The sequence below is a fragment of the Leptonychotes weddellii genome, chromosome 9 (genome assembly GCF_054177405.1).
Source record: "Leptonychotes weddellii isolate Sample4059 chromosome 9, ASM5417740v2, whole genome shotgun sequence".
NCBI classification, from domain to species: Eukaryota; Metazoa; Chordata; class Mammalia; order Carnivora; family Phocidae; genus Leptonychotes; species Leptonychotes weddellii.
In genome coordinates this window covers 45,902,411-45,929,658 of record NC_138377.1, presented here as the reverse complement: position 1 = coordinate 45,929,658, position 27,248 = coordinate 45,902,411, and the positions used below count along the sequence as shown (strand labels likewise).

At 36.0% G+C, this 27,248-nt stretch overlaps 1 protein-coding gene and 1 pseudogene across 1 annotated transcript in view; one reads left to right on the top strand and one right to left on the bottom strand.

Annotated features, from left to right (window-relative positions):
- The window catches only part of MDGA2 (MAM domain containing glycosylphosphatidylinositol anchor 2), a 764,225-nt gene that overhangs the window by 399,384 nt on the left and 337,593 nt on the right, over positions 1-27,248 (bottom strand). The gene's annotated exons all lie outside the window — the stretch shown is intronic.
- On the top strand, positions 23,642-25,292 carry LOC115939807 (elongation factor 1-alpha 1 pseudogene; annotated as a pseudogene).

The window sequence follows — 27,248 nt, the reverse complement described above, 5'->3', positions numbered from 1 at the left end:
CCTCAAGAAGGAAAGGAAAAGGACAAACATAAGGAAGAAACAATTGAGAAGGTGCAGGAAAAAAGTAATCTTATATATGCTTTAAATAAAAACTGTTAAAATGAAAAAAATTATTGAAATTATAAATAACTATTAATAAAATTTTGCTTATAAATAACTCCCCCCCAAGCAAATATTTGTTCATTATTTTCCCCTGGATTTCTGAAATAATTTTATTTCTCCATTAAGAGTGAGAGACTCTTGGGGCGCCTGGGTGGCTCAGTTGTTGAGCGTCTGCCTTCGGCTCAGGTCATGGTCCCGGGGTCATGGGATCGAGCCCCGCATCGGGCTCCCTGCTCAGCGGGAGGCGTGCTTCTCCCTCTCCCACTCCTCCTGCTTGTGTTTCCTCTCTCGCTGTCTATCTGTCAGATAAGTGAATAAAATCTTTAAAAAAAAAAAAAAAAAAGAGTGAGAGACTCCTACAAACACTGTTTAATCTAGGACCTCACACTTAGTGAGTCACAGCATACTAAAAATCACTGTCCATTAATTTGTGTTGATATTTTGCGATTTTGTGCTCTCCCAGTTTTTATAATCTAGACATTCATGTGTAATGATGCTTTGTTCTTCTCTTATAAATTATGCACATAATTGTGTGTTTTTTTATTTACAAATTAAAACCCAAACCAAAACTTTGAAAAGCCAAACAAAAATGCCTAGCATTTTTTTTCTTCAGTACGTATAAAGTATATAACAAATATAAGAACTATTAAAGTGAAATTTAAGGAAGTAAGGGAGGAAAAAGGGAAAGGAAATGGCTAAGTAGAAGATGAATCATTATTATTCAATGAATCCTAACAAGCTATACACTATGCTAGGTGCTTTCCAAGGACTGTATGATATAGTTCTCACACAGCCCCAGGAGGAAGGTGACACGATTATAAATTGCTTAGACAAGAAACCTGAAATGAAAGCTAAAAGTCTTGTTGAAGATTCCATTGTGGGTGAATGGCAGACCTACATAGATAACCAAGTATGTGATCCAGAAGAGAAAGGAGAGAGAGAGAGACAGAGAGACTGGGATGAAGAGGAAGATAAGAAGTGGATGTTTCAGAGGTACAGGTCTGTGATTCAACAGTCTTATACAATTCCCCAGCGCTCACCATAGCACATACCCTCCCCAATGTCTATCATTATATGTTAAAAAAAAGAAGATAGTAGGAAGGGAAAAATGAAGGGGTGGAAATCAGAGGGAGAGATGAACCATGAGAGACTATGGACTCTGAGAAACAAACTGAGGGTTCTAGAGGGGAGGTCGGTGGGGGGATGGGTTAGCCTGGTGATGGGTATTAAAGAGGGAACGTACTCCATGGAGCACTGGGTGTTATATGCAAACAATGAATCATGGAGCACTACATCAAAAACTAATGATATAATGAATGGTGACTAACATAACATAATAAAATTAAAAATAAATATATTTAAAGAAAAAATGAGAATTTGGATAAAACAAAAAAACAAAACAAACAAAAAACAAAAACCCCCCCCAAAAAAACAAAAATAAAAGAAGAGGATGGACAATGTTCCCTCCTTCCCCCACTCTCAAAGTCATATTCAGCTTATAAGCAATTCCCACGCTAGCGTTTACTCTGCTTCTTCCTCTGTTCTCCAATTATGGCTTTCAATGAAGGAAAGCAAAAGGAATAAAAATAATTTTAACAGAAATAACCTTGAATTTTCTTTTTTTTTCCAAGTGAACCATTTGCAAAAATTGGCACTTTAAATATTGCTAGTAACAAATCATATGCAACCCATTTCACAGCTGTTTCCATCACTCCAGTGTGTTATCATAGAGTTACCTATTAACACCTTTCTATTAAAGAGTCTATATAAAACAATATGCATATGAGTAGGTTCCAGTGTTTGCTAATCAGTTAGCAAAATGCCATTAACTTGGCTTAGTTCAAGGTAATTAGTTACTATAAAAAATATGATTCCCCAGGTGCAAGGAGATGCACAGACCTACTTTCCACCGAACTAAGGCACTGATTTTTACTCTAAGGAGCCATAAGCAATCTTTGGAGGTGCCCTAGGGGACAACTGTGGCTAGAGGTTGGGTCTCTTGACCCTCTTTTTCAACCCCTAATTAGCAGAGCAACTCTGTTCTTACATGATTTATATACTGGATTTTGAATAAGATTTTGGCTAAGAAACAGTTCATGTCAAAAAATCTTAAAAATCACTAAGGTAAGGGACCTTTATATTCTCCAAACATAATTTTGAATATAAAACCAATTAATAATTGTTACTTAAAGCTGTCTTCAAATCTCCCATCAAATTATATTCTGTTGTTATTAATGAAACTAGGATGACAATGAAGTCTTTTAGTAAAATCATATAATAATATCTGAGTAGCAGGGTTTTAGTGGCTCAATCTGCTTCTTTTGCTGAAGTACACTGAGATGAGGAAAAGTCAGAGCAAATTAACAATGTTTGAAAAGCTTAATGGTCCTTTAACAAAAGATAAAATAATCATAAGGTTTTTTAAATTTATAAGGTGTATATTATGAGAAGAAAGAAAAATGAGTCTGATCTGATTTGTCCTTCATAAAGTCATATTAATGGCCCAGTACACGTTGTGCTTTTTGTATGCAAATATTGATTATATGCTCTTGCAATTTGTCTTTATCATACACAACTTCAAGGCAAAACGTTCCCCCATTAAAAAAAAGAAAGAAAGAAAGAAAAAAGAGTATTGCACATAGCATTTTCTAACGTTTAGGAAGGGATTCTTCCTGTCTACAAGCATTTTAAACTTGATGTTAGTATTATGAAATAGCTTCAAAAGACTATATGAATGTAAGAAATAATACAGTTAAACTCAGTTGTTGGCTTCTTATACATGAGAAACTACACTAGGCTCTGGCAACATAGCAATAGTAGAAGGAGGAGAAGGAAGAAAAGGAAGAGGAGGGGAACCCATTTCTGAGGAATTTGGTTTAGTGATAAAGCCAGCCATATGAAGATTTTTAATGCAATATGGCTGTTAACATAAATATATGCACCAGCAACCGAAAAAGGGTAATGAGCTTGAATTGAGGTTTCAGAAAATCTTTCTTTCTTTCTTTTTTTTAAGATTTTATTTTTAAGTAATCTCCACACCGAACATGGGGCTTGAGCCCACAACCCCGAGATCAAGAGTCCCATGCTCAATGGACTGAGATAGCCAGGCGCCTCTCAGGAAATCTTTTTCTAGAAGATACCTTGAGGTTCAGGGCTTTGTTTTTAAGAGCTCTATTAAGATATTTTTGAAGAATAATTCACATACTCTACAATCCACTCATTTAAAACTTGCAATTCAATGTTTAATATATTCGCATGGCTGTGTAACCATCACCAAAATCAAATTTTAGAACATTTTTGTCCCTCTAAAAGAAACCCAGTAGCCACTAGCTGTCACTCATCATCTTCCCCCACAACACTGCCGTCCACTCCGACCCCACCAGCCCTGAGCACCCCTCTAATCAGCTTTCTGTCTCTATGGATTTGCTATTGCATATAAATGGAAGTATACACTCTGTGGTCTTTTGTGACTGAGTTCTTTACTTAGTAGCATAGAATTTTTAAAGTTCATGCTGTTGTAGCATGTAGTGTTTTATTACTATTTTATTGCTGAATAACTTTCCATTGTATGGATATACTATATTTTAACCATTCCTCTGTTAAGGAAATTTTGGTTGTTTCCATTTGGGGGATGTTATAAGTAATGCTTCAAGAACATCTGTGTCAGGGCCCCTAGGTGGCACAGTTGGTTTAGCGATGGACTCTTGATCTCAGGGTCCTGAGATCGAGCCCCGCACAGGATCATGACCTGAGCTGAAACCAACAGTCAGAAGCTTAACTGACTGAGCCACCCCTTGAAGAGCTACTTATATACTCTGTATACAAGTTCCTTATCATCTATACAATTTGTAAAAATTTTCTCCCACTCTGTGGGTTGTCATTTCACTTTCTTGATCTTATTTGCAACACAAATATTTCTAATTTTGATGTAGTCCCATTTATCTATTTCATTGTGCTGTTGTTCTTGCTTGTGCTTTTGGTGTCACATCTAAGAAAACATATGAGATTAGGCCTTGCATGATGAGTGAGAAAGAACCAAATTAAGAATAGTAGAAGCTCATTCCAGGCAGAGGTACCAGGACAAGCAATGGCACAGAAGCATGATACACTGTGAAATCCTCTTCCATTTGTTTAGGACAGAGAAGAGGCCCACAGAGCTATACCTAGCAACTTAGGCACACATCAGAGCAGTTTTAGGATGTACATTGTAGTCCCCAGAATGGCATTATTGACATTATCCTATTGCTAGCTGCAGGTTAAGCTCATTTGAAGGAGTACATGTGCTGAAAGAAGGTCCACCTAATGTAAACATTTAAAAAATATCTCTAGGGCGCCTGGGTGGCTCAGATGGTTAAGCGTCTGCCTTCGGCTCAGGTCATGATCTCAGGGTCCTGGGATCGAGTCCCGCATCGGGCTCCCTGCTCCTTGGGAGCCTGCTTCTCCCTCTGCCTCTCTCTCTCTCTCATGAATAAATAAATAAAATCTTTAAAAAAAAAATAAAATAAAAAAATAAAAAAAATAAAAAATATCTCTATTCCTTCAAATAATTAGAAGATTTGTGTCCTCTAATTTGGAGGCCCTGAGGCAAAGTCCAGTTTACATATCCTAGTTTTCATTCTGGATTCTACAGTGTATCTCAGAGACTGACAAGTATACCTTAAGAGCTTTTTAAAAATATTATCATTATATGAAAAAAAAAATGGTAAGATACCTGTTCTTCCTCAGAACCCAGTATTCATTTGTACCCCTCTTACAGCTTTGACCACACTCCTCCTTATCTTAACCTCTGATTAGAGTCTAAGCTCCTTGATATTCCCTAGCATGTCTATTTTCCATTCATTTATCTAACATATAAATATTTACCAGGTTTAGATCACTGTGTGCAGGGTACATAGTCACACCGAAAGCCACAAGGGCCAGGAAGACGGAGTTGTAACTTACATGCAGAGCTCCCCTTCAGGGTCAGGGTGAAGCTACCCACAAAGGGTCTATACCTGACATCACAGGGCTGATGTTGCTTTCTCCTCTTCCCCACCCTGCTTCCCCACTCCTTTGTTTATCATTCTCCCCTATCAGCACTTCCTTAACAAATCACTTACACACCACACCTCACCTCAGGAATTGCTTTTAGGGAACTTGAACTAAGACCCTAGGATAGAAGAAAAACAGTGAAAATGATACGCAATGAGGATACACAATGAACAAGATGGATTTACATTTTTCAAGGAAGCGAGACTTAGATACCTATTTGCACAGTGAGACCATCTTTATCATCTTGCTCTGACTAGCTAGTAGAGATGTTCCATAAATATGTGTGGGGTGAACAATTATAAGCAATTATAAAACACATTATACCCAATGACTAATTCCTATGCCTTTGATTGGGCAATACTAAGCAGAGAGGGGTTTCAGAGAAGAAATCTACTTAACTGCAGAAAACAGGACTAATATTAATTAGTGGAAATTAAGTGTTATCAATTATGGCAAAGTATATAGATTACTTGGACCTAATCTGCCAGAACTATGAAATGTTTCTCCAACAGAAATGAGAGGATCAAGAAACACAGCAGGAATTGGACGAAGATAAATTCAAAGCTCAAGAAGGCTAAATTGTTCATGCACCATTCTTGAATGTTTGAGCACCAAGAATTAGATAGCCCTGAGCATACTGACAATCCTATCACCCCAGTTTTCTTGGAAATGCTGATAACTATGAACCTCAACCTAAGTAACCTAAGTAAGTAATTTCTCTGTATTTGTGCCGCTGTGTGATAAAGTGAGAAGCCCAGAGATGAAGTGAAGAGGAAGAAAAAGAGGCAGGAGAATTGCAGGCAGCAGCTAGCAAAGGGGGACAAGCAGAGTTAGAGAAGGAACACTCAAAGCTATAGAAGGCAGTAAAGGATAGAGAAGGGAAAGAAAACCAGCTCATGTTTAAAATCTACATAGCTAGAAGAATGAACATGGAAAACCAGAGAAGTAGCTGCGATAACAGGGAGTGAATTTAATATGCAAAATAATAGTAGTAATAATGAAAATATGACTCTTGGAAGATATTTTGTTTGATCAAGCCAGAACGGATACTGTAAGCCTGGCAGTGGTTAGGAAACACTGCCCCCTAGAGGTCATCTGTGTACTCACAGAGACCAGTTTCCCTCACAAATTGACAGGAGCCTAGCGACAGACTCAAGACTTGCCAAGCATCCGAGATCGCCAGTGAAGTCTCAGACTGGGCCCCAAATTTTGGTCAAATGATCTAAAGACCTGCACTAGGCAGTGAGCATACTGAAGGAGGCCATATTAGAATAAGGTTTTGTTTTGTTTTTTTTTTTCTTTTTCTAATCCCCAGCAAACCCTTAGGAGTACTACCTGCTTAAGTTATAGTAAATATGTGCATATGTACACAATTCAAAAGAAACAAGAAACATATACAGTTAAAAATAAATTCTCTTCCCTGTATTCTCTGCCTCCCACCCCTCCTGCTTAAGATAGCACACATTGTTCTCGTTTTTGTATGTTCTTTCAGGGCTATTTCATGAATTTTTCAAACAAATGCTAGCACTCTGTTTTTCCACTTGTCTGATCATCCTCCTCCCCACAACCCATTTAACAATGTATCTTGAGACAGTTTGAAATCAAAACATATGGGAGGACCTTATTCTTTTTAATAACTGCATAGTATTCCGTTGTACCCTTGTTAGGTTTTGTTGTTGTTGTTGTTATGGATTTATTTTTCTAGTTCTCTACATCTCACACTAAAGTTGTTTCCATGTTTTTGTTACTACAAAAACGTTGCAATGTAAATTCTTGATAGACATATATATGTAATATGTAATATTAGAAACATATGTGAGTTTGCCTTTATGATGAATACACCAAAATGAGGTAACTGTCAAAATCTAGGTGTATTATTTTTAATTATACTTCCAAATTGACCACAAATTTAACAATTTATGCTCCTACCAGCAGTGTAGGAAACTGTTCATTCCCTCACATATTTCAGATACTGCATTATCAATTGCATTTTATCTTTGTCAACAGATTTTTTAAGTGTATTTTCAACTTTCATCAACCTTTTTATATAAATGTCAGACTAAGCTAATTTTGGTCTAAATGACATTTGTCTTTCTTTTTTTGCACATTCACATTATTTGACCATACTTGTCTTCAGTTGTAGTACTTTTTCTTATATATGCTGTGATTTCTTTTGTGGAAATATTACTTTGTTTTGGATATAAATTATAAATACTGTAATATTCTTTTCTAGTTTGATATTTGCGTTTAATTTAATTTAGGATTTTCCGCCAAACTTACTTTGTATTATTACTACCATCATCATCTTCATTATTTAGTGTACTCAAAAATAACACTCTTTTATTTGTGGCTTCAGGGTTTAATATTATCAATGTTTAACCTATTCTGAGATTTTTTTTAAAAAATCCGTTTCCTCTGGTATTTTTGTTGCATTTTTTAATTTTTAGATACCTCCAGAATACACACACAGACATAGACAGACAGACACACACACACTTCTTTTTTTTAATTCAGATGAAATGGTTCATCTTGACCCTAGATATGGCTTACCAGAAAGCGCTTCCTGTTATTTAATTATTAGTAATAAAAAGGACTAGAGAATAACTATTTCTAAGTCCAAAGTCCTAATTCCTTTTTATTTTATTTTTTTTTAAAGATTTTATTTATTTGTCAGAGAGAGAGGGAGCGAGGAGTACAAGTCAGGGAGCAACAGGCAGAGGGAGAAGCAGGCTCCTCACAGAGCAAGGAGCCCCATGTGGGACTTGGTCCTAGGACCCTGGGATCACGACCTGAGCCAAAGGCAGACGCTTAACCGACTGAGCTACCCAGGTGTCCCTTTATTTATTTATTTATTTATTTCCATAAAACGTTTAATTTAATTAATTCATATAAGATAGGCAAAAAATAACCTTTGTCAGGCACCCTAGAAAGCTTTCCACATACCCTTTCCCCATCCCAAACTCCTTCTCCCTAAAAGTAACTACCAACCTTTATGACAATGAATCACAGACCTGTACCCCTGAAACAATTAATACATTATATGTTAATTAAAAAAATAATAAATAAATAAAACAATGAAGTCATTGTCCTAATTCCTTTTTAAAAGATATTTTCAGACACTCACCTATCTAGTTACCAAAACAAACAAACAAAAAATGTCAATTCTTGTGTATAATTTATTAAATATTGTATAATTCATTTTATGATAAATATAACAGGAAGTTATTATGTTTAAGGTTAAAATTTTTACTGAGATTAAAAATAACATTTTCTAAACAGGATATCAAAACGATATCTGCACTCCCATGTTTACTGCAGCATTACTTACCAAAGCCAAGATAGGGAAACAACCCAAGTGTTTATCAACAGAAGGGCACATGTGTGTGTGTACACGCGTGTGTGTGTGTATGTGTGTTATTCAGCCATGAGAAAGAAGGAAATGTTGCCATTTGCTACATCACAGATGAACCTTGAGGGCATTAAGCTAAGTGAAACAGACCAAGCAAAGACAGAAAGACAAAAAACTATATGATATCACTAACATGAGGAATCTGAAGAAATCAAACTCATGGAAACAGAACAGTGGTTACCGGATATTGCAGGTAGAGGAATTGGGAAGATAATAGTAAAGGGCACAAACTTGCAACTGGAAGATAAATAAGTTCTGGATATCTAATGCACAGCATAGTGATTGTAGTCAACAATACTGTATTGTATTGTTCTAGATATTTGGCATTATCTGCTTTAAAATGTCTTCCAGGCTAAACCTCTGACTGCCAAGCTCTGAGTTACAGGACCTTGCAGGTTTAGTCTCTGGTTACCTGTGTGCTAAAGCCAATCCAATATTACTTTTTATGTTTATCCTCATATCCTGGAAAATTTTAAACCTTCACTATAGTAAAGAGAATGGTTTAATGAGTGTGTACATACCCACCACACAGCTTCAACAAGCAATAGTTTGCCATTCAGTTTCTTCTATCCTTACTCTCATTTAAAAAAAAAATTACGTATCTTTCTTTTCCTAAAGTGTCTGAGCAAATTCCAGACATTGTATCATATCTTTTGTAAATACATCATATTATCTCTATCAGATAGCACATTAAAAATATAACCATAATACCATTTATTACACCTTGTAATATTAACAAAAACTCCTTAATAGAATATAAAATAACCAGGTTGTATTCAGTATTCCTTGACCACCTCATATTAAATATACACTTTTTCAGTCAGAGTCTGGAAAAAGTCTATCCACTGCATAAGAATGATATGACCCTTAGGTGTCTCAATCTGTAACATTTCCTCCTCTCCCTCCACCCATTATTGTCTACTAGAAGATTTGTCCTGTACATTTTCCTACATTCTGTATTTAGGTGATTGCATCCTGGTGTCATTTAGCATTGTTCTCTAACCCTATGTTTTCTGGAAATTGCTAGTTAGTTCTATAAGTTTTCTGATATATAGGTTCATTCGTAATTTATTTGGAAACAGAGCAAGAATAATTCATTCATGGCACTGTGTACTTCCCATCAAGAGGCATACGATATCTGGTTGTCCAATTTTTGGTTAGGTTAAGACTGATCAGAGGGTCCAGATGATGTCATACTGAGCCATCCACTTTAAATTTCCTCAACATATTTCACCTAATGATTTCAGTCATCATAAATGATCCCTGCCTACTCCATTATTTTTTGAGGGGGTAGCAAAATGGTAGTATTTAAACTCTATAACTTTTTCAGCATATATTAGCTGAAATTCATCTCTAAAGAAGACATTTTCTTCAGCAAGTATTTGCTTACTTTGAAATACAGTTTGTATAGAAAAGCAAGAAAAATTCTCAACTATTGTCAATTTTCAAAAATGCATGTGTGTCTTAGCAAATTCTAAATGTGCATTAAGTTTTTGTTGGTTTAGTTGTTTCATTTTGTTGTTGCTTTGTTTTAGCAATGTTGGTATCATTATATACGCAAAGATTTTTTTCCTTTGACATTAATACAGCCACTCTAAGATTCCTATTATTTCTTATTTAACCAGGGGAAGCCCTTTCCAGTTGGCTTTTGCGTTCTTTGGAAGTGATCTTGTCACTCTGATCTGAAGTTATCTTTGACTGTTTCATTTTTTTTTTTAAAGATTTTATTTATTTATTTGACAGAGAGAGACACAGCGAGAGAGGGAACACAAGCAGGGGGAGTGGGAGAGGGAGAAGCAGGCTTCCCGCGGAGCAGGGAGCCTGATGTGCGGCTCGATCCCAGGACCCTGGGATCATGACCTGAGCCGAAGGCAGACGCTTAACAACTGAGCCACCCAGGCACCCCTGTTTCTTTTTTTTATGGCTGGAATAAAAGCCTAAGGCTCACTTTACATATTCCCTGCCCCAGGACAGAAACCAACCACTTTTCTAAGGAGACCTGGTCCCACTTACTGGAAAATTGTATTTAGAGAGAAAAATCCAGGTGCTATGAGCATTCTCTGCTACATTATTTCTAGAACTTTTCATTAGATTGAGCCAGGAAATGCATATATTTTAAAAATGAAAAATAAATTATGAGTTCATATTGACATTGCCAACTAAAATTAAAATCACGAAGTTTTCATTTAGATTGTCTGAGTGTGTATTTACATATCTCTTCTATTATGTTCTTTGGCCCACTGTATTAGTTTCCTATAGCTGCTATAACAAAATGGCATGAAGTTGGAGGCTAAAAAACACACAAATTTATTATCTTACACCTTTGGAGGGAAAAAAAAAAATGAGTTCCCAAAGCTGAATTTTTTTGAAGTTTCCAGAGGAAAATCTGGTGTTTTTGTTTTTGTTTTGTCTGCTTGTTGCTTTTTCTAGTTCCTGAAACTGCCTATGTCATTTAGATAGAGGCTACCTTCCTCCATCTTCAAAGCCAGCAGGATACATTTTCTCTTTTTTACTGACTTCCTGCTTCCCTCTTTTAAGGACTCTTATGATTATGTGGAGCCCATCCAGATAATCCAAGGTAATCTCCCATCTCAAGACCCTTAACTTAATAACATCTGCAAAGTTCCCTTTGCCATATAAAGTAACATTCACAGGTTCCAGAAATTAGAACGTGGATATCCTTAGGAGCTATTATTCAGCATACCATATGCTGAATATATATATATTGAATATATATATATATATATATATATATATTAAATAGCTTCAAAGCAAAAATAACAAAAACAATATTATAACTAAAAGAACAACTTCCAAATGCAGCTTAGTTTGTTTTGCAGTTCTCCCTCACTGCCTCCATTTAGGATATATCCCACTGGGATATAACAGAAAGACCATGTTTTAAAATCACTTGAGATAATTCTTGTGTGATGATTCTATCAGCTTGATATGGACTTTGCTTAATTTGCTTCCATTTGCATTCAAATTTTAGGAATTTAAAAATAATTTATTTTGTTTGGAACTATTTAAATATACATGGTTTTAATATCAAAAATATAAAATAACTCAGAAAATATATATAAAATAACTCATTGTGGTTTTGATTTGCATTTCCTTGATGATTAGTGATGTTGAGCTTCTCTTCATGTGTCTGTTGGCCATCTGTATGTCTTCTTTGGAAAAATGTCTATTCATGTCTTCTGCCCATTTTAATTATTGTTTTTTTGGTGTTGAGTTGTATAAGTTCTTTATATATTTTGGATATTAACCCCTTACCTGCTATATCATTTGCAAATAAATCTCCCATTCAATGGCTTGTCGTTTGTTTTGTTGATGGTTTCCTTCACTGTCAGCATCACTCATCAGCAGGGAAATGCAAACCAAAACTGCAATGAGATATCACCTCACACCTGTCAGAATGGTTAAAATAAAAAAAAAAGCAATAACAAGTGTTGGCAAGAATGTGGAGAAAAAGCAACCTCATGTCCTGTTGGTAAAAATGCAAGCTGGTGTGGCCACTGTGGAAAACAGAAGGGCAGTTCCTCAAAAAATTGAAAATAGAATTACCATATAATGCAGTAATTCCACTCCTGGGTATTTACCCAAAGAAAATGAAAACACTAATTTGAAAAGATATGTGCACCCCTTTATTTATTGCAGCATTGTTTACAATAGCCAAAACATGGAAGCAACACAAGCTGGTCCTTCCATAGATGAATGAATTAAGAAGTGGTGATATACATACATACATATATATATGTATGTATTAGAATATGTATTAGAATATATATTAGAATATTACTCAGTCCTAAAAAAGAATGAGATCTTGCCATTTGCAACAACATGGATGGATCTACAGGGTAGAATACTAAGTGAGATAAGTCAGTCAGAGAAAGACAAATACCATATGATTTCACGCATATGTGGAATGTAAGAAACAAAACATATGAACAAAGGAAAAAAGAGACAAATAAAATAAACAGACTCTTGACTATAGAGAACAAACTAGTGTTTACCAGAGGGGAGGTGGGTGGGGTGTTGAGTGAAATAGGTGAAGGGGATTAAGAGCACACTTGTCATGATGAGCACTGAGTAATGTATAGAATTGTTGAATCACTATATTGTACACCTGAAATTAATATAACACTATGTGTTAATTATAGGTGAATTAAATAAATAATTAAAAATAAAATAAAATAAGATACATTCAAAGATATCAAGCTTAATCTCTATCCTTTCATCCCTGTTCCCTTCCATTTCCTAAAGGTAACAATCTTCATTAGTTTTTTTGTTATTTTTTTCTAAAAATATCAAAAAGCTTGTATAGACATAAATAAATACAGAGAGATGATAGATTGATTGATAAATAGCTCTCAACCATGGAGATGATTCTGTTGTAGTATATGGAGATCCTCCTCGTTTCTTTCACAGATGCCTAGAGTTCCACTGAATGGATGGACCATATTTTATCCAATAGTGTGAAATTTGAGGGAAAGATTCAAATGTATTTTGTTTTAAAAAGATAGCATTTTGTGTCAAAACTACTTAATAAATAATATAACTTTCCTCTAATGACTTGAAATACTGCCTTTATTTTACTTTGTTAGTATATATGGTTCTTTCCCCAGCATTTTATAATCTGCTTATTGGTCTATTTATGGAACAATACCATGCTATTTTATTTATTATTTTTACATGGTATTTATATGGTATTTAATCATTATTATTTATATGGTTTTAAAAAGTGGCAGGGTAAATCCTCCCAAGTTTACTTTCTTTTTCAGAAATGTTTAGCTATTTTTGCTTTCTTATTTATTTCCACATACATTTTAGAATAAACCTGCCTAATTTAAAAAAAAAATCCTGTTGATGTTTTTATTGAGATCATAATAAATGTACCAGAGAATAAGTTCTTGAGGCAACATCACTGGGGGCCACGAGAAAAAAAAAATCTCTGTTTTCAGCTGAAAAAGAAGGCACAGGTATCAAAGACAGCAGTAACTTCAGGCAGCGATATGCACTCTGTGGAGCATCAGTAATAAAGGCAGTAATGACATTAGCTTCTACATCAGTGCCTAACATTTGCTAGGCATTATGCTGAAATTTCCTACACACATTATGTAATGTAATCCTCATATAAAACTTGTAAGAGGCAAAGTAAAAACTAGAACCTAAATCTATCTTTCCTTACAGCCTCTAAGGAACCACTACATTCTGCTATGTCTGAGGAAGTAAGTCTGAAACAATCTATTAAGTGTCATCCTGCATTTGCAGAGTTCTGGAAGAGAACTGCCTCCAAAAGACCAATGAGTGTGCTCAGTAGGAGGACCTCTGTGAAAGTGCTGGTCTCCAACAGCAGAAGGACTGTCCCTAACTGCTGGAGAATGGCATGTCTAGGAAAATGAAACAATGCAGGCAGTGACCACCCTGTGACTCTTCTAAGGTAAGCAAAGATCTAGGACCTGCATACACCTGGGGTCTAAGGGATAGTCCAGTAACACATATGAACATCTCTGGGGATATTCTGGAATGCATCACTATATAATCCATTAAATGAATGACCCTCAAACTTTAAAATGCATCAAAATCATTTGAAGACTAACTAAAATATATATTGCTGTGTCCCACTGCTAGAGTTTGGGATTCAGGAAATCGGGTTTGGGGCCCAAGAGTTTGTGTTTCTTTCGAGTTCCCAGGTGAGGCTGATGCTATTGTTTCAGGGACCACAATTCAAGTTGGATGGGCCATGCCTCTAATAAGTACCAATAATAAAACCTGACCAAAGTAATGATCAAGTAAGATCATTTTCAGGCTACCAGGCTGAAACGTGTGCAATTCCTAAAAAGGGGAGAGAACGGGTGTAAAAGTTTTAAAAACACAGACAGTTAGAAAGGAGGAGTATAAAGTCAGCGGTTTGGCAGCCACCTAGTAATCTAGTCTCTGTCCCCAACAATCCAGGGGGCCTGGGCTTAGTCCCTCAACTTCTCCAGCCTCAGTCTGCACATGTGTGAATTATAGAAGAATGGATAAACTATATTCAAGGTTTCATCAGAGTTTTAGGGTTCTAATAAAATATAATAAGGTGCACCCATTCTAAAGAAATTAGAAATATAGGAATTAAGACTGTCCTCAGAGAACGCAGTTATAATTAATTAACCACAGCAATTCAGAATAGAGATATGCAAAGTCAGCATACTGAAGGCAAATTGTTAACACACCTCTGGGAACTGACTATAATGTGATTGAATGTATTAATATTAATATACCTAAAGAAAGAATGTGCCAATCAAAACAGGAATTGGTCAGCCTTGGGAATGGAAAAATAAGCTTTCAGGAGAACAAATCGGCAAGTAGTATCTACTCAGGCACTGTCCAAAAAGGGAAATCCTTACTATTGGACTCAATCCTTGCAGGTTTCTACTCCATAATAGATTAGATCAGCTACCTCAGTTGAATGTCCTCACTCACCAACATGATTTTTATTTGGCTTCTTCATTGGCTTGCCTACCAGCAGAGTGAACCTGTTAGACAAGAGCAATGTCCAATCAATTTGCCATTGTGAGTTTAAAAATGGGCACTTTCATCATAATTTAGCTTTATCTGTAGCTTACCTACACTGATTTATAAGTGGAACAATCTGCTAGGATCTGCAATTGCATTTCTCATTACAAATGTCTAACCTGATTTTTGCATTGTTTGTACATGTATGAATCTTTATGGGTTTAGAAAATGCAAAGTTATCCCTCATCTGCTTTCATTATACTAACAAAACCAGGCTTATGAACCTGCAAAATAAGTATTAGAACCTGAATGGCCTTATTTACGAAGGCAAAAATATCTCTTTGTGGATAACTACCTATAAAGCAAGCCAAAATTCCCCAGATGGTATTCTCTGCACTGTTATGAGAGCTGGTTGTGGCCATTTGCCCATAAATTCATGTTTTAAACTTTTTTTTTTTTTTAAGATTTTATTTATTTGACAGAGAGAGAGAGAGACAGCTACAGAGGGAACACAAGCAGGGGGAGTGGGAAAGGGAGAAGCAGGCTTCCCGCCGAGTAGGGAGCCCGATGTGGGACTCGATCCCAGGACCCTGGGATCATGACCTGAGCCGAAGGCAGACGCTTAACAACTGAGCCACCCAGGCGCCCTCATGTTTTAAACTTTTAAATCTTCCTCTGTTCTGCTCTGTATCATTCGGAGGGACTAAAACTTGCAGAATATGTTTCCCAGACTCTCACTGGTTTTAGCCAATGGATTGGGAGTGGCATGAAACCGGATGACAGAAGAAAAAGGAAAACCAAGTATGTCTCCCTCTTCTCAGCCTCTTATATCCCCAATGTAACACATTACTTACATTAAATTTCTTCAGTTCTCAACTCAGAGTTTTAATCAGAATGGTTTCTGTTTTCCTTGTCCAAACCTTAGTGATTACCATGTGAGATAAGAACCCACTAATAACTGTAACGATCTTTTCAAGAAGTAATAGGTATGTGTTCATGGACACACACACACACACACACACACACATTCATTTATAAAATCATATAAATCAATAAAAATTCTGGCTTGTAATTTTTAGTAAATTATACCAGACAACCACATTAAGTAGTCACAAGCCAAGTGTGTGGCTCATGGTGACTGTCAATGAACAGTCAGAGGGAATCAAAATCTCAAGTAGACAAATGGTTGTGAGGGTAGACTTAGATAATGTGTGTGTCTAATAACAAACTAAATGTAGTTTTTAATTTAATCTGTAAACATATCCTATCACTAGGGAGCATTCACTAGAATGCTTAGCAATATTCAGACTGATAAACATGATGTTAGATAGGTTGTGATCACAATATTTACCACTTTGTTTAACTAACATATTGGCCAAGGAAGTTAACTGGTTTCCAGGCAGGGGAATCCAAAGATATGTGAGAAAAAATATCTCTAGATCACCCATCTTATTTCATGCATCCAAATTCCCTGTGCTTATGAAGTACCTAAGTCTACCCTTGGGCTTTCTGTTTAGACCCCTATGAACAACAGAGGTTATATTCCTTCAAAAGCTTGGCACCTGGGTGACTCAGTTGGTTAAGTGTCGGACTCTGGATTTCAGCTCAGGTCATGATCTCAGGGTCATGAGATGGAGCCCCACACTGGGCTCCATGCTGGGTATGGAGCCTGCTTGTTTATTTTCTCCCTCCCTCTCTCCCTCTGTACCCCCCCAAATAAAAAGCTTCTAGCAAAATTAACTATGACTAGTTGGAAAAGTGAAGTTGAGCATGTCTTAACATACATCTTTTCAAACTCTGTTCTACTTTCTATTGATATTTTTCCCTTTTCTGATAAAAACCAGGATCCATCATCTCTATTTTATTTAAGCATAGGGTTACAACCAAGCAACAAATTCCAAGGAATAAATTACCAGGTTTTTGTCTGATACTTTGTGAATATGCTCCAGTCAGGTGAGATCCCAATGTTGCTCTGTAACATCTGTAATTAAACATGTATACTATTGTCAAAAGTGGCATGGAGAGTTTAAACTTAGAGTCTTCTCTGACTGAAGGGGTTTAATAGCTTCATATTATTGAGTCCCATTTCCCAAGTGTCTTTAAATCCTTGCTGGATAGTAAAATAAGAATACACATTAAGTCTTCGAGACCACCAAGGGAGTGTTTAATGCATTCCTGCAGGCACTGAGGTGTGTGGCTCCCAACAGTGCCCACACAAGTGCATCTGAAGGTTTCCTTAAATGACTAATTCTAAGAGGTAAATGGCATATAGGCACAGGCAAACACAACTTAGTATTGTTTAAAGAGAAATGAATTAATTAAAATATCAAACAATTAACCTAAAGTGATAATGCCTGCCAACATTCACTCATTCGATAAATAACTGAGATCCTCTATCCGTAAAGCTTTTATGTTTATTGTCCCATACATTTTATTCTCCACGACAGGATATTTTTAGGGGTTGAAAGAGGATGACACTAATAAGTGTATCAGCACAATAGCCATAAAGTAGCACCATCCCAGGCGATTCGTAACATACGTTCACTCTAAGGTGACAGAAAATGGGAATGCAAGACCCAGTCCTTCATTTCTAGGAGTCCACTAAGTGATACAGGAAATAGAAAAACAATATGGTTATTCTATTTTCTTTTTATTTCTATCGTCCTTATCATTATTCAAGATTTTTTTAAGTCTTCCCTTCTGTGATTTTATTTGAAATAGCAAGAAGCTTACTATATCATTACTACTACTATCGTCATTTTATACATGACGAAAATAAATGAAAGAGAGGTTAAATTTTACTTCCATTCACAGGGCTAGAAAGTGGAGAAAGTGGCATTCAAAACCATGCAGTTTGAGTTAAGAGCCTAAAATCTCACTAACTCCCCAAAGCAGCATCCTATGTTGCATTCATTATGGTAAGAAATGGCCGGGTATTCTGGGACCACACAGAAATGGCATTTAAGCAAGGCTCTTTGACCAAGTGAGGCTTTCAGGAAGAGGTGACAAATATGCCATTTATTCAATTAGTCAAGGGGTAGGGGTGCAGACAAGTGGAAGGGACAACAAATATAAAATCTTAGGCAAAGCACTACAAATTTCTTCAAGATTAGTGGTACACTGCAGTCATCATATAGATAATGTGCCCTTAAAAGGCAGCCACAGAACATGCCCAGTGAAGGTAGGAACTATCTAATTTAAAAGAACAGATAATATATGTTGTGAATTGAATCATTTGCCTCAAAAAGATAGGTTGAAATCTTAACACCTGGTAACTCAGAATGTGACCTTATTTGTAAACAGGGTTGTTGAAGATATAATTAGTTAGGGTGAGGTCATACTGGAGTGCGTGGGCCTGTAATCCAATATGACCAGTGTCTTTATTCAAAGACACATACACACACATACATGCACACACACACACGTTGACAGAGGCACAGAATGGAAGGATGCAGGTGAAAGCCAAGAACACCAAGGATTGATGGCCACCACCCAAAGCTAGAAGAGGCAAGGAAGAATTCTATGCAGAATCACAGAGGGAGTATGGCCTGGCTGACACTTTGATTTTAGAATTCTAGCCTTCAAAACTGTGAGAGAATAAATTTTGTGGTCTTAAGCTACCCAGTTTATGGTACTTTGTTTGGCAGCCCTAGAAAACTAGTAAGATACACAATCATGCAATTTAGGCACCTGTACAATTTTTGGAATTAGGGACCCTTTAGGCTAATATTAGACATTAGCTAATGTAGAATTTATATATCTCATAAAATGTGTTTACGATGCATTTTATATAATAACACACGTAATGCTCCTATGCTATTTGAGAAAACTCCTTCCAAAATGATTGGCTATAATCCATCTTCTTGATGGCACTGTGAAAATTTATTCAGAATTGTCAGTTGTTCTAATTATATATGGTATCAATGCAAATGATCACTTAGATTTGACACTATGCTGCAGACCTAGATGACTAAAAGTTAATCTTAAAAAACACAGACACCCAACAGAAAAGGCACTAATTAACTAAGGATTTTGCTCTGCTCAAGCTTATCCAACATCATTTAATGATTTCTGCCAAAGGTAAGTAAGAAAACAAGAAGGTGCCAGGTTGTACGGGATGTTTCCTCATGTACCATGAGAAGCAGAAAAAGGAAGAAATCAATGTTTGCTGATGGAAAAAGATAAAACTGTCAAGAAAATAAATGTTATTTTAGGTTTTTGTTAAGACTTTGGCATTCAGAGAAAATCAAAATAAAAGATTAATAATTCCTAAAAAAAGAATTGAATCATTCCTAATAACTATTTTCTCATTTTTCAGTCCTGGAAATACTCACATTTTACAAGCAGTTTCCCTGTGTAGTTTAAGTTAAATTTTTCAGATCACAGAAAGGTTTTTATTCTTTATTGGTTTTTTTGAAGCATCTCTGAGCATTTCAGGGAAAGGCAGTGACAAGCCTAATTCAGAATGAATATGTCATATTTACAACCAGCACTGATATAGATTATTAACTACCACTGACAGGATATTCTTTAGCATAGAAATAGATGGGGGGGTGGAATCTTTCTATTATTGTACTGAAATTATTAAACTTAAATTTGAAACCTCAATGTATTAAAGTCAATTTAAGGAATGCTCTATTAGATTGGAGTTTGAAAATTTAGGTAAATCCAATTCTCTTAATTGGTATCTTTATGTCCTAGCCATAAGTGCAGAGAATATATTTCATTCAATAGGATCACAAGAAGACAACTACTGTATTTGTTTACATGCTACCTTTTGAAAGTAGTAGGGGTGGATATAACTATAAATGACCATTTACAATATGTTGAACATGCCCAAATGACTCATACTTTGTAAATTTTTCTTTATCTGTACATATATGTAAGTACATATACATAGTAAGTGTGTGTGTATATATATACATATATATGCAAACTGACAGCACATATGTAATATAAACTCAAAAATAGATCAATTAATTTGATTGTCATTCCACCATGAAAAAAAAATTCACTTCAAAAAAAAAATTCACTTCAGATTATGTTAAGGTTTGTGAATTTAGCTTTGTTGACAGCTCAATAATTACTAGGAAAAAAGATTTTAAAATCTGAGGGAAAAAAAAACTATTGTGGGATATCTACCATTTGGAGATCACCTCAGTTAAATAAGACATAACTGAAAACATGCCAATAGGAGTGTTATGCTAATAATAAAAATACAAAATCCAATTCATCAATGTGCATTTAATTATTCAGAACTTCTACAGTAAGGAACTGCAACTGTTTAACTTAAAATGATACATTTCAACTTTGAACAACACAACCAACAGATTCTCAAATATATGTTAATAGGCAGTATTGATTTCCTTCTATCTCCTGGAAATGCCCTGATAATTTTAAAGTACTTATTTTATGTTAACTACTGTAATAAAATAACGGTTATGATCTTAGCACTCCTACTTATGATACTTTTCATTAAAATATGTAGATTTCAAAAGAAGATATCTAATTTCAAACTTCCACATGATTTGTATAACTACAATTTTGACTGTGTTTTGAGATCCATTTTTTGATCTCTCTGAGAATCAAATTTTGACCATGAGAGGTAAAGCTGTCATACCCAAACAAACCCTCAGTCTGTATTTATAGTCACCATCACATGAAATTCCTTGTGCATGGACTTGCAAACTTTCACTGCTTAGATTTTTTTTTTGTATTTTTTTTTTATTCTTACGTTAATCCCCATACATTACATCATTAGTTCTACACTGCTTAGATTTAATTCAAGTAAAAGACGTATTTTTTTTAAAGATTAGGAGAATAAATTATGAAAATATGGCCTATACCCATGCTAATTATGTTAATAAATGTCCTAAGAAATAAAAGTAAAATTTGATTGAACATCATACCTTTACTAATGACTTATGGCTTTCTTTTATAAGTCTTCAGGAAAAGTAGAAGTATAATAATTCTGATTCACAATTAAGCAACATAAGGTCAGCAGCAAGGATGAAGAATCTAGGGTTAGATGTGTAAATATAGGTCTCATTAGGTTTGAGTCCAGGAAATGGGTACTGTCTTAAAGAACTGCCCCGGGGAAAGAAAGCTTGAGATAAAAGATTACAAGTAGACAGTTTATTTTTGCAATTAATCCTGCGGAAACAGAGTATAGAATTGTGAATAGCATCACAGAGAAGGAGGAGAAATCATACAACAAGCTGTTGTTGTGCTAGTCTTTGCAGAAGGTGACTGCGGCTCCATTCTACTGGGGCCCTCTGAGGAACCATGTAGAATGTGTCACAGAACGGCCTGACCAAGCTGGCACATGTCAATCGGACCCTACTCCCTACTGACAGAAGAGCCACTTTTCAAATAGCAATTAGTACTCTGCTGTAGAAAGTTTAGTCTTGTTCCAGAATCTAAAGTTGTGTGCTGTGACCCTCTTCTTAGGACTTAAGGAATCCACACAGCATCCTCATCCAACACCAAGTCTGCTAGATTGTAGGACCGCGTGAGCAGCAAAGCAGTTTACACTAGATCCTGGACTTGCTGCAGAGCCCTCTCTTGTTCTGACACTGATAACTTTTAAAGTTATCTAATAAAGTGACTTGGAACAATGTTTCCAAATGTAATACATTCAGCCTCTAAAATCCAAAAAAGCCTCCACCATATGTTGGGCCTCTTTCTTACAGGAATGGCTGTGAGAAGCAATAACTTTTTTATAACCTTAAATGGAATGATCCTAGCATGCCTCATTGGACTCCAAAAATCTCTACCAACTTGACAGTTCAGTAAAATTTGGAATACTTTATTTCTCACCCTCAGGCACGTTTCTATCTTACTATGGCATCCAAAATACTTGTTACTTCCTTTTCAGAAGGTCAAAATGACATGATGTAATCAATATAATGTTCTGTAGATGACTGAGACGATCAAGTTCCCTGTGCACTATTATGTTAGAGAGTGAGAGAGATAATCTTGACCAGGGGCAGAGTAGTACATGTAAATTGCTGTCCATCCCATGTAAAAGCAAACTTTAAAATCTTCTTGATGAGAACAGAAAAGCATCCATTGTCAGATGATGAGCTGCATACCAGATAATTTGCTCCAATGAAGACACGGCAGCAGTGTTAATTTGATTGTTTACCATGGTCTTGCATCACCTGCCATAATCCACCTGGCTTTTTAGGTATCTCACATGTGAAAGAAATTGGAATGTGATAGAGACTACCACTCCTTCCTTGTCAAAGCTTGCGTGGTCACACCTAACCTCTGAAATTTCTTCTGGGATGCAGTACTACTTCTGATTTAATATTTTGGTTTGGGAAGGACAATTTTACAGGATCCCACTGAGTCCTTCCTACCATATTGACTCTGACTTACTCCACACATCAGGTAACCAAGGTGGGAATCCTGCCCACTGTTAAAGATGTCCCTCCCAATTATGCATCTGGGAGTCTGGAGAAATAACCATCAACCCACTTCTCTGGGCCAGGACTCCATTTATCATCTGGCTTCTTAAGCCTCCACTCCATGTTAGTATTACAAATCCATTGATTTCAGTGCCAACTCAATCCCTGTTCTTTGAAAAGCCCTCAAAAAGTCTTGGTATTTTTTTTTCTTCAATGTAAATTACTATGACAAATGGCCACAAATCCCTTTGGGGAAAGATATTATTTTTGGTGTAAGATTGTAGTGATATTGGTAGACCTTTTCTCAAAGAAATCTGGCTTCCCTTCCAAACAATGAGTGTTGGCTCTGTGAATTAGCTTAGATTAGGAAACCAAATGAGTGATTGCGACTTTTTATTATAGTGGAAAATGTCAACCTCCCCCTTACCTCCTTTTTGTCTATTAATATGAGTCAAGTACCACTCCAGTCAGCTACCTCTGTTTAGCCCCTAAAGCCACAATAATCTGTCATCCATCACAAAGCCCTGTAGATAAAGGCAACCTGGTTGCTACTACAACCTTGCTGTTCATTACACTATTTATATCTACACTGAGTCTGTTGGTGAAGTGTTACCACCCAACCTCTGCCATTTTAGAATCCTATCATCTTGCTGATTTTAGAGATCCTACTTCTACAGCAGCATCCCCTACTGGTCTCCCAAGGACAGTCACCCTTGAGCTTCTCAAAGATGCCAGTGCCCATCTGACCAGTGCATTTCTCATAGTAACAGGAGTATCCCTTGGGAACTCTCTAAAAACAAGTCTCATATAATAAATCTATGCTAACATTCCCATCTCCCCAAGCTTTCATTAAGTACATTAACATTTTTTGAGTAATTATCTGTAATGTATGATAAATGTTTCTTATATGCAGAAAGACTATCCATAGAATTAAACAAAAGATGAACTCTGAAATAACTGTAAACAGATTCAGATCTCGTAAGGAGCAAAAAAATGACTATTTGTAATGTAATCCTCATGTAATGAGGATTTTCATTAAATTTTTTCATTAAAATTTTTTAAAAATTCTTTGGTTAATGCTGATATACTGGGAATAAAAAAGTTTCTGCAGTTTTGGAAAGTGTTGAACCAAAAAAGACTTCCCATGTTTTGTATAAAAATCAATGGAAACGCTTTTTTGCAACGGGTTTGCCGCCAGAACACAGGTGTTGTGAAAACCACTGCTCAACCTAAACCAAAATGGGAAAGGAAAAGTCTCACATCAACATCGTCATCATTGGACACGTAGATTCGGGCAAGTCTACCACTACTGGTCATCTGATCTACAGATGTGGTGGGATCGACAAAAGAACTATCGAAAAATTTGAGAAGGAGGCTGCTGAGATGGGAAAGGGCTGAAAAGCTGAACGTGAACGTGGTATCACCACTGATATCTCCCTGTGGAAATTCGAGACCAGCAAGTATTATGTGACCATCATTGATGCCCCAGGACACAGAGACTTTATCAAAAACATGATTACAGGCACATCTCAGGCTGACTGTGCTGTCTTGATTGTTGCTGCTGGTGTTGGTGAATTTGAAGCCGGTATCTCCAAGAATGAGCAGACCCGTGAGCATGCCCTTCTGGCTTACAACACTGGGTGTAAAACAACTAATTGTTGGTGTTAACAAGATGGATTCCACTGAGCCAGAAGAAATACGAGGAAATTGTTAAGGAAGTCAGCACCTACATTAAGAAAATTGGCTACAACCCCAACACAGTAGCGTTTGTGCCAATTTCTGGTTGGAATGGTGACAACATGGTGGAGCCAAGTGCTAACATGCCTTGGTTCAAGGGATGGAAAGTCACCCGTAAAGATGGGAATGCCAGTGGAACCACATTGCTTGAAGCCCTGTATTGCATTCTGCCACCAATTCGTCCAACTGACAAGCCCTTGCGTCTGCCTCTCCAGGACGTCTACGAAATTGGTGGTATTGGTACTATCCCTTGGGCCGAGTGGAGACTGGTGTTCTTAAACCTGGCATGGGGGTCACCTTTGCTCCAGTCAATGTTACATCTGAAGTAAAGTCTGTTGAAAAGCACCATGAAGCTTTGAGCAAGGCTCTTGCTGGGGACAATGTGGGTTTCAATGTCAAGAACATATCTGTCAGATATGTCCGTCGTGGCAATGTGGCTGGTGACAGAAAAAATGACCCACCAATGGAAGCAGCTGGATTCATGGCTCAGGTGATTATCCTGAACCAGCCAGGCTAAGTCAGTGCAGGATATGCACCTCTGCTGGATTGTCACACAGCTCACATTGCTTGCAAGTTTGCTGAGCTGAAGGAGAAGATAGATCGTTGTTCTGGAAAAAAAGCTGGAAGATGGTCCCAAGTTCTTGAAATCTGGTGATGCTGCCATTGTTGATATGGTTCCTGGCAAGCCTATGTGTGTTGAGAGCTTCTCTGATTATCCTCCTCTGGGCCGTTTTGCTGTTCGTGACATGGGACAGATGGTTGCTGTGGGTGTCATCAAAGCAGTGGGCAAGAAGGCAGCTGGAGCTGGCAAGGTCACCAAGGCTGCCCAGAAAGCCCAGAAGGCTAAATGAATATTATCCCCAATACCTGCCACCCCAGTCTTAATCAGTGGTGGAAGAACGGTCTCAGAACTCTTTGTGTCAATTGGCCATTTAAGTTTAATAGTAAAAGACTGGTTAATGATAACAATGCATCATAAAACCTTCAGAAGGAAAGGAGAATGTTTTGTGGACCATTTGTTTTTTGTGTGTGTGTGTGGAAGTTTTAAGTTATTAGTTTTTAAATTCAGTACTTTTTCATGGAAACAACTTGACCAAAAATCTGTCACAGAATTTTGAGACCCATTAAAACAAAAGTTTAATGAGAAAAAAAGAAAAATCAATGGAAACAAAACTACTCGAAGGTATGACTTCAACCATCAGAAAGACTGTAAGCACTTCCTCCTAAATGAGCTGTGGTGAGTATATTTATTTACCCATGTAGCCATGAACTTAAAGAAGATGTAGATCTCCAGGAGAAAAGACTAGGTGTGTGTATAAGTCTGTGGGAGGACAGACGATGAAGGTAGTTATTGACATGAAATTTGTGATTAATATATTTTTGAATACAATAAATCCTAAAGCTTTTCCTACAACCTATCCAAAGAGTCATTGCAAAAATATTAGTTGTTTTAGTTGGAGAGTCTCTTACATGATGCAGCAGACAGATCTAGCCTAGATAGATTTATCATAGATGAAAAAAGTACACTGTATTGAATTCCATAAACCATGAGAAGGAATAGATGTAATATTTGATGATCTCTGTTTAGATAACAGATTCCAATTCTGCCTGTTAATTGGACATAAATCCAAAAATCGAATACATTTATTTTTCATGTACATGCATTAATATTATTGTAAGAAATTTAACTGACTCAGAAAAAATATATGGAAATATGAACCAAGATGTACAAAATATTTGCAAAGGACAACACACAGATAGTAGTAATGGTTTCAAACTGAAAAACCTGTTATTATGAAGGTTTGCTAAGATTTTCATTATGGTAAGTTTATCACTTTAAAATCTACATATGAAATTAACAAGGATAAAACATCAATAACTCAGCAACCGTCTTGACAGTTAAGAATACATTTGTATAGCAATCAAATGACTGATATGATCTCATTTTAAAATTGAGAAATAGTCTTACCCTTATTTTTTTTAATTTAAAAAACAAACAATCTCTAAGGATGAGCTGCAATAAACTAGTAGACAATTTTAATGCTTCTTAGGGTAGTATTTTGGATATACATAATTTTTTCAAAGAATGATTTTCAAAAATATTTTAGTGATGAGAATATTCAAAAGAAATCTTACCCCAAAAGCCAGCATATAAAACACATAAATGTAGAGCTATTTTGGCTTGATGTACATTTTTGTTTTTGTTTTGTTGTCTTTGAAAAGAGAAAGAAAGCCTCCCAAATATGCATACCCATGTTTGTTACTGAAACAAATTCAAAGACATTTACATTATACTTATTACAATAGAACTGTCTTCCTGTTTGAGAAGTTTGAAATATTCAAAGTGTCCTACTGAGAAGTTTTTGTAGAAGTTTTCCATACTTTCTACCACATGGTTTCATGGCAACAAAAATGCAATGTAATTAAAATTTCAGCATTTATTTGGGTGGGAGGTATGAAAAGCTCATTTTCAACATCAAAGAAAAGAGAAAAATGCTTGAGGCCAATCAAGGAAATACTGAAAAACAACAACAAAGGAGTGACTTGCTTTCCTATATAGCAAAGCATAAAATAAAGCTATAGGAATTAAAATAGCATGGCACCATATAAGAAGGGATAACTAGAATGATAAAATAATGCAATTTTTGTTCATGATAAAGGTAGAATTTTATAACTTTTAAAAATGCTTTAATGTTTAACATTAAACATTATATAATGTTAGAATGTTTTTAAAAGTTCTCATCACAAGAAAAATTTTTTATAACCACGTATGGGGACAGATGTTAATTAGACTTAACTGTGGTGATCATTTCTCAATGTTTACAAATACCAAATCTTTACATTATATACCTGAAACTAATATAATGTTCTATGTCAACTGTACCTCAATTTTTTTAAAAAAGAGAAAAAAATAGCATTTTAAAGATAGCATTTTTATTGTCAGAGTTATACTTAGAGTCTAAGTATAAATTACTTAGAAACAATAAAAATCCAGCATATGTTTTATTATGTAGGGTGGAATGTTAACTATCCTGTCTGGATTAGGGCAGAGGGAA